This window comes from Schistocerca nitens, chromosome 3, assembly GCF_023898315.1.
Source record: "Schistocerca nitens isolate TAMUIC-IGC-003100 chromosome 3, iqSchNite1.1, whole genome shotgun sequence".
Lineage (NCBI taxonomy): Eukaryota > Metazoa > Arthropoda > Insecta > Orthoptera > Acrididae > Schistocerca > Schistocerca nitens.
In genome coordinates this window covers 357,582,952-357,591,958 of record NC_064616.1, presented here as the reverse complement: position 1 = coordinate 357,591,958, position 9,007 = coordinate 357,582,952, and the positions used below count along the sequence as shown (strand labels likewise).

At 43.5% G+C, this 9,007-nt stretch overlaps 1 non-coding gene across 1 annotated transcript; it reads right to left on the bottom strand.

The window, feature by feature from the left end:
• Positions 1–1,302: 1,302 nt before the first annotated feature.
• Positions 1,303–1,377, bottom strand: Trnak-cuu (transfer RNA lysine (anticodon CUU)). The gene has a single exon. It is a non-coding gene; the product is annotated as a tRNA-Lys (tRNA).
• Positions 1,378–9,007: the final 7,630 nt, after the last annotated feature.

Genomic DNA, 9,007 nt, shown 5'->3' with positions numbered 1-9,007 from the left:
GAGGTCATTAGTCCCCTAGAACTTAGAACTAGTTAAACCTAACTAACCTAAGGACATCACAAACATCCATGCCCGCGGCAGGATTCGAACCTGCGACCGTAGCGGTCTTGCGGTTCCAGACTGCAGCGCCTTTAACCGCACGGCCACTTCGGCCGGCCGTCTGACGTAGTCTTCTTTGGCATTATTTATTTCCATATTCAAGTTGAAGACTAAAAATTCAGCAGAAAACTGATATCTAAAGTCTCAGAAATGATAAGCTTTGTGGTAAAAAGATAAGGGAAACTTATGCAGAGTCCAACGTTGAATATGCCTACAATCCATTTTCAATGAGACAAGACCGTCCCGTTTTAACTGATTTCGTACCAACATTACCTTAGCCACTTTTCTGTTATCCAACAAAAAAGAACTGAGCTATGACTGCACTTTACTAAGGCTACAGTTTGAAAAGAATACCGTACTCCGAATAGGATCGCAGTCGGTACCTGAGTCATGCAAAAGTTTTTACGAAAGCGCTTAGCTCGTCACGTGCTTAAGTGATCAGTTCCGTTTCCACTTGCTGTATCTCCGTTGCTACCTATGACTAAACCGCCTTTCACGCAGCACATCGCCGTGTGCTAACTTCATGTGAAAACTTCAATATAGGGGTTTCACAACCCAACCTTGACAAACATTCTAGTATCTTATTCTCCAGAACTTCTCTTCGGCTGTAGGTGGATGTTTCTTTTTCTGAATATCCCTAATGACACTATTTTAATAAAACCATGCCAACTAATTAGTATTATTAGTGGATGTTAGAAAATAAAATCTGTTACTGCCTAGTTCTATTGGTTATTAGATATCAAGGCACTGCATAAAGTTGCGCCAAGTAACATTCTGAACAAGAATTTCACTCAGACTGATTAAAAAAAAAAAAAAAAAAAAAAAAAAAAAAAAAAAACATATATCTTCCTGTTTTCTGAATGGGGCACTTTAAGACAACTCTACAGGTTGTACTAAGCAGGTGATGTCTGAGATGTTCCTTATTTCCTGACAGTTCTGACAGGTCAAAATAATTTTCCTGGTCCTAATTCTTGCAATGGAAAACTGAATAACCAAAGTACCCATTTTGTCAAGTATTTCGCGTTGTAACAGGGTATTAAGGATGTTGTGTTACAGTTTCCGATGAAACTGAGAGGAAAGATAGACGCATGAAAACGCATTGTTGTGAACAGTCCACTACATAAGGTTTTAAATCCAGAATGAGATTTTCACTCTGCAGCGGAGTGTGCGCTGATATGAAACTTCCTGGCAGATTAAAACTGTGTGCCCGACCGAGACTCGAACTCGGGACCTTTGCCTTAAGCGGGCAAGTGCTCTACCAACTGAGCTACCGAAGCACGACTCACGCCCGGTACTCACAGCTTTACTTCTGCCAGTAGCTCGTCTCCTACCTTCCAAACTTTACAGAAGCTCTCCTGCGAACCTTGCAGAACTAGCACTCCTGAAAGAAAGGATATTGTGGAGCCATGGCTTAGCCACAGCCTGGGGGATGTTTCCAGAATGATATTTTCACTCTGCAGCGGAGTGTGCGCTGATATGAAACTTCCTGGCAGATTAAAACTGTGTGCCCGACCGTGACTCGAACTCGGCTCCCGAGTTCGAGTCTCGGTCGGGCACACAGTTTTAATCTGCCAGGAAGTTTCAAGGTTTTAAATGTTTCTGTCCCTTAAAATAATGCTGGCTAGTGACAGACGGGAGCTAGTTATCTGTAAGAGCATTTGACTCTCGAGTGGTCTATTCCTAATCTTAGTTTTGAAAAAATTGCACTGTATGTTCAATACTAGTACTATATTTTGTGCTACTGCATTCCAGTATGAATTTAAGGTACTCTGGTTGCTTTTGGTCGGTCTTGCCACTTGCTCAAAAAACAAAAATGGTTCAAATGGCTCTGAGCACTATGGGACTTAACAGCTAAGGTCATCAGTCCCCTAGAACTTAGAACTACTTAAACCTAACTAACCTAAGGACATCGCACACATCCATGACCAAGGCAGGATTCGAACCTGCGACCGTAGCGGTCGCGCGGGTCCAGACTGAAGCATCTAGAACCACTCGGCCACCACGGCCGGCTCGCAGAAAACGTGTATGAAACATCATTTCAAACGTTCTCTCATTCGGAAACTCTATATCAGATTAAAACTGTGGGGCCTAGCGATATTATTTTCTACGACGATGATGTCGCTCAGTGAGCTATGTCCGACCCTGGACCGAGCGAGGTGGCGCAGTGGTTAACACACTGGATTCGCATTCGTGAGGAGGACAGTTCAAACCCGCGTCCGGCCATCGTGATTTAGGTTTTCTATGATTTCCCTTAATCGCTCTAGGCAAATGCCGGGATGGTTCCTTTCAAAGGGCACGGCCGACTTCCTTCCCCGTCCTTCCCTAATCCGATGAGACCGATGACCTCGCTGTCTGGTCTCCTTCCCCAAAAACAACCAAAAACAACTTTAATCGCTTCAAGCAAATGCCTGGATGGTTCCTTCTAAAGGGCACGGCCGACTTCCTTCCCCATCTTCCCCTAATCCCATGGGACCTATGACCTCGCTGTTTGGTCCCCTCCCCCAAATCAATCAATCAAGCAACCCGCCCCGCGCGCCTCGGAGCCCACCTGAGCGCTTTATCTGGCGGTGACTCCCTCCTACATCAGAGTCTCCACGTAAGTTTCTACATGTTTTCACGGCGCAATGACCGATGCGTTAGGTTTCTGAAGTGTAGCCTTAATAATACCATTTCTTCCACTGACAATAGGCAATGTTAACTTCTAGTCATCCCTAGCGTGGACCGACGGGTGGCATTTATCGTTTCAGCGCGCCCCAACCCCAAAGGATTCACGTACATTCTCCCGCGTAGCTTTTCAGACTAACCCGGTGAGAGAAACAATATCACGTAGAAAGCGGGATCTACATCACGGGCTTTGTTTCGTTAATGTGTCATTACTGTTCAGCGGACCACTCGGTGCTATGAAACTTCCTTCCCGGTTAAATATGTGTAATGGAGCAGAATTCTATTCTGGATTCATATCTGACACTTTGTTCACCGACTGAGGTATCTAGACACCCCTCTTTCTCATCGAGGCAGCTGAAACCAGTCAGTATCTCTCACTTTTTTCCTGTGAAAATGTTTTCTAACATTCCGTTGCTCAGGGGGTGATTCGTGATGGTCACTATCGTCTTGTTTGGCAATAAAAAGTAATGTTAATTATTTAGAATCTTAAACGTGAATTTGCTTGAAAATAATAATTACTTTAACAGTTCATGTTATATGTTGGGATGTGACAACAAAATCGGTGGCAGGAATAATATGACAACAGGTGCGAAATTTCTCTTGGTACTACGGCGCAAGTGACATACAAAGGAAAGCGTCATCCGCACAGTCAGCATGTGAGCACCCAGTGCTACAACGGTCTTTATGCGCAATGCTCACGTGTCCGTGTTACCTTGATGAACGCAATCGGCGACAACTCAACGTTACGTGACTCACAACAGGGAAGAAACACGATGCCTGGCAGCTTAGTCACGCACATACGTGGCACGGGCGGCCCTTGCACAATGGCTGATAACATGCGAAGGTTCTCATTTGCTACGTGCTTTTGCAGTTTTCAATCTTACAGTGCACTTTTTATTTACGAGATGAGTTGTGCTCTTTTCGTATCTTCCTATTTCTTCTGCAAGGAAAACAACTGCACATTTACGGAGTCCGTCATTTCATACCAATGGAAATCTCTGTGCTTATTATAACAAGCATTTATACCACTTCAATGTCAAATAAGAATTGAATAAAACTATCTGTCCTACCAAACATCGCTGTTACACTTCACTGAGCATCCTTCACATCTGCAAAGCCTTTCCACAAAATATTCTCAGTTCCTCTAAATCATAGAGAACCATGGTCTCCGTATTCCTCGGCCGATTGCCTTCTACACAGGTAAGTAACTTGCCTACAAAGTCCCCTGCACTCTCCCTTTCCCCAGAACGGGGCACGAAAACGGCCGTAGGCTCTTTTTTTAGGCTGACCGCCAACAAACCGTAACCTGAGTGCCCAGGTTTGGGATTTGATCTATGCCCCTCTCAAAAATGAAACAATGTCGTTACCAGTGCAACTCCTTTTGCCACTGTCGTGCAGCTCCTCTCCGTGCTTGTACTATTCGAAGAATAAAGCACATCATTATAACTGGATTTGTACTTCACAACTATAATCCCTATTTCGGATGGCCATACGTGCTAATTATGCGTTCATACTGGCTGTGACATCTATTTTTCTGTTTACATTTCCTTAACTCAGTTGCAGTCAACCTGGTTACTACCGTTGACTAGAGGCATCCAGATTTCTTGGTGGGCGGTAGGAGGTAGGTTTTGAAAACATTTCCATTAGGTTTTCATAAAATTTTGATGTACAGTAATTGGTGAGTAATTATTTTGATATGTTTTGACTTCCTGTTACTCAGCTTTATAGGTTTTATGTAATGAAGTTACTTACATTCTTTATAAAATGCTATTACTGTGGAACTGATGGGCGGTTCGAAAATATTAGTACTAACAGAGACGCAAAAGTGGGCAACAGGTAAAAAAGGTAGACTAAATGGTTCAAATGGCTCTGAGCACTATGGGACTTAACATCTTAGGTCATCAGTCCCCTAGAACTTAGAACTACTTAAACCTAACTAACCTAAGCGCATCACACACATCCATGCCCGAGGCAGGATTCGAACCTGCGACCGTAGCAGTCATGCGGTTCCGGACTGAAGCGCCTAGAACCGCACGGCCACCGCGGCCGGCAAGGTAGACTACCCTTTTTAACTTGTGGCTTGTGTAAGAGGGTGGGATTATATGACGAACTATCCTAGCATTTTCCTACGTGGCTAGAGAGAACCGTCTTCATATATTGACGGTCTTCCTTTTGAAGTTAATTTATTCATGTGATGGGAGCAAGATAGTCATGCGTTCAAACGAAATCCTTGATCACCTTCAAAACTAATTATATCCTAATGTAAGAATAATACAATACTTCACAGTCATTTGACCAGTGCTTCTGTACAATGGCATTTATTTGTCTACTGAAGTGAAATGGGAGTACGTAGTAGCAATTTCATGGGAATTTAGTATACGGATATGGTCCACCTCTAGAGATGAAATATTTACCGCGAGAAGGCAAACAGATATCGCTGTAATAATTCTCGATAACAAAGTTCCGTTTAATGTGGTTCAAAATGGTTCAAATGGCTCTGAGCACTATGGGACTTAACATCTATGGTCATCAGGCCCCTAGAACTTAGAACTACTTAAACCTAACTAACCTAAGGACATCACACAACACCCAGTCATCACGCCGTTTAATGTGGAAACGTCCTGTATGCAGCTATTATTTTATAATAAGAAACACACAATTTACGTGTAATATAAAAGAGTAGTTTTTAGTATTCCCTGTACGTATGTGGCAAAGTGATTTGACATGATAAGAAGGAGCACACGGATGAATACATAGACATAAATACTTTTTCAGAGGTCTGTAGCGAACAGTAACTAAGATTTGTGGTTATTATGACAGAATTATGATTCGTGTTGGACTGAGGCTTGTTAATTCCATAAGCAATATACTTCAATATAAAGAAGTCATTATTTTGAATCAGAAAGCTATGAAAAGTTTCAGAGTATTAAATTTGCAGTTATTAGAGATAAATTCTGGGCAATTGCAGTTTCCATTTAATCTGTAATATTTGCCCACCTCGCAGTACTACACAAGCGCCCTCAACAATCCACATACATCTAGAGATCCGAGTTGCAGCCCCATTTCTGCAAAAAGTGGCAGTGGTTTGTAATAAGAAGCTGAAGATACCACACAGTCCTCCATTTCCTATTCTGCCAGATTTGTACTAGGTAATTGTTTCCTGAGCTCGGAAATTTCTAACATTCTTGTGTTTTAGTTATTTAAAAACAGAGAAAAACGTTAAAGTTCTTAAAGTTAAACCAGAACATAGTAGGGCCTTCAGACATTTTCCTTCAGTGGACCACGAACTATACACGTCAGCCTTGTACTAGGTAACTGGTTCCTGAGCTCAGAAATTTCTAACATTCTTGTGTTTTAGTTACGTAAAAGCAGAGAAAAACTTGAAAATTCTTAAGATTGACTGTATTAATTCTGCCAATAGCAAAAATAATGGAAGCAAAATAACCTATCTCGGCACACATTTAGAATTGCAGTAACTATAACAACCGCAGAACTTTTGCAACTGCGTTACTATCATTTCAGCGCAAGGAATCACGAGAGACAAAATGGTTGGAATGACAGTGGCTGTAGCTGCTCAGAATGAGAAGGTAGATGGTTTCCATAGAACACGATACTGATCGGGCGGAGGGGACTGGGTAGTTACAGTGGGGTGAACTGAAGAGAAGAAATGACCATAGTGCCAGGTCACTGAAGACGATAACGTGAGTACTTCCTTTGAGATTTTGGGACATATCATTCACAAAATGATAGCGTTAACAAAGAGCATTTATTTCTTCTGTTCTGCATGCTGGAGTGGCCCATGACCATCTGTAAATCCTTGGAAAAAGCCAATCAGGATGAGATATACCACCGATTTCTTCGAATACAGCTTAAGGAAATTAATTTTCCATTTGTCACACATTAACAGCTTCTGAGAATGAACGACACATCGGCGGATTAAATCGAGAAAGACGTAAACGTCATAGTTTACTACAATTCCTTCTCACATTTTCCTCTTCGTCGCGCAGAGAAGACACAGTGTTCGAGCTATCGTTATATCACTACGCAGGAGCTCCCCCATCATCCTTGACATGGATGGTCCTTAGTGGTTTAAACTCAAACGTAAGTCATAAAAGCAGCTTTAACTCTGACGTCAGGCAGCTTTTCAAGCAGAATGTAAGCGTACTTACGTATGAAAGCCCTTTAAAGTAAAATGTTAACAGCATGCTAGTCCTTTGAGTGATTAGAAATGTGTAGACGCCGGAGTTGAATTTAAGCTTACAGTCGTTAGCCTACCCCGGTCAATGGCGCATGCGTCACGTGGAGGCTTCAAGGCCTACGGGCAGTGCGCTAAGGGTCGAGGTCAGTCGAGGCCTACGTAACATTAGCTTACGTGCAGAGAGGGACAGACAAGGCTCTTCCAACAGATTCGCGGAATATGCCAAAGATAAGCCTCTCAGACTGGTGCTGAGGAGATATCTGTTAAGGTGTTCGGGAAAAGACGTTAATTGTAAAAGGGATTACGAAGATGGAACAAAAGAGCAAAATAGACAAAGAAGAACGTGATTTACAGGTTTCTAGTGCACCAACATCCATACTCCGCAAGCCCCCTTTCCTGTTCCAGTCGCGGATAATTCGCGGGAAGAACGATTGCCCGAAAGTCTCCGTGTGAGCTCGAATCTCTCTAGCTTTATCTTTGTGGTGTTTCCGCGATATTAGGGGGAAGTAATATATTTGTTGGCTCATCTAGGAACGTATGCTCTCGGAACTTACAAATAAATCGCCCTGGGATGCAGAACGCCTCTCTTGCAGCTCTGCCACTAGAATTAGATGATAATCTCTGTGGCGCTTTCGTGCTTACTAAATGGACCCGTAACGAAATGCGCTGCTCTTCTTTGAACTTTCTGTATCTCATCTATCAGTCCGATCTGTTACGGATCCCATATTAATGACCCAATATGCAGGTACTGATCGAACAGTGTTTTAGAAGCTACTTCCTTTGTTGATGGACTACATTTCCTGAGAATTCTTCTAGTGAATCTCAGTCTGGCATTTGCCTCACCCACGATTTATTTTATGTGCTTGTTCCATTTCAAATTACTCCGTGCGCATCATTCTAGAAATTTTATAGTAATAACTGTTTCCAGTGATTGTTCTGCAATTGCACAATAATACAATAAATGGTCTTTCAATGTACTCGCAATACGCTATATTTCTTTATGTTGGTGGTCAGTTACCAATCCCTGCACCAAGCGTTGATGCTCCACAGGTCTCTCCGCACCCTGCTACAATTTTCTTGCGTCGCGATTTCTCTTTATACAACGGCATCATCCGCGGAAAGCGTCATGGAACTACGACGTTAACTACTAGGTCATATATATATATGTATATATATATATATATATATATATATATATATATATATATATATATATATACACTCCTGGAAATTGAAATAAGAACACCGTGAATTCATTGTCCCAGGAAGGGGAAACTTTATTGACACATTCCTGGGGTCAGATACATCACATTATCACACTGACAGAACCACAGGCACATAGACACAGGCAACAGAGCATGCACAATGTCGGCACTAGTACAGTGTATATCCACCTTTCGCAGCAATGCAGGCTGCTATTCTCCCATGGAGACGATCGTAGAGATGCTGCACGTAGTCCTGTGGAACGGCTTGCCATGCCATTTCCACCTGGCGCCTCAGTTGGACCAGCGTTCGTGCTGGACGTGCAGACCGCGTGAGACGACGCTTCATCCAGTCCCAAACATGCTCAATGGGGGACAGATCCGGAGATCTTGCTGGCCAGGGTACTTGACTTACACCTTCTAGAGCACGTTGGGTGGCACGGGATACATGCGGACGTGCATTGTCCTGTTGGAACAGCAAGTTCCCTTGCCGGTCTAGGAATGGTAGAACGATGGGTTCGATGACGGTTTGGATGTACCGTGCACTATTCAGTGTCCCCTCGACGATCACTAGTGGTGTACGGCCGGTGTAGGAGATCGCTCCCCACACCATGATGCCGGGTGTTGGCCCTGTGTGCCTCGGTCGTATGCAGTCCTGATTGTGGCGCTCACCTGCACGGCGCCAAACACGCATACGACCATCATTGGCACCAAGGCAGAAGCGACTCTCATCGCTGAAGACGACACGTCTCCATTCGTCCCTCCATTCACGCCTGTCGCGACACCACTGGAGGCGGGCTGCACGATGTTGGGGCGTGAGCGGAAGACGGCCTAACGGTGTGCG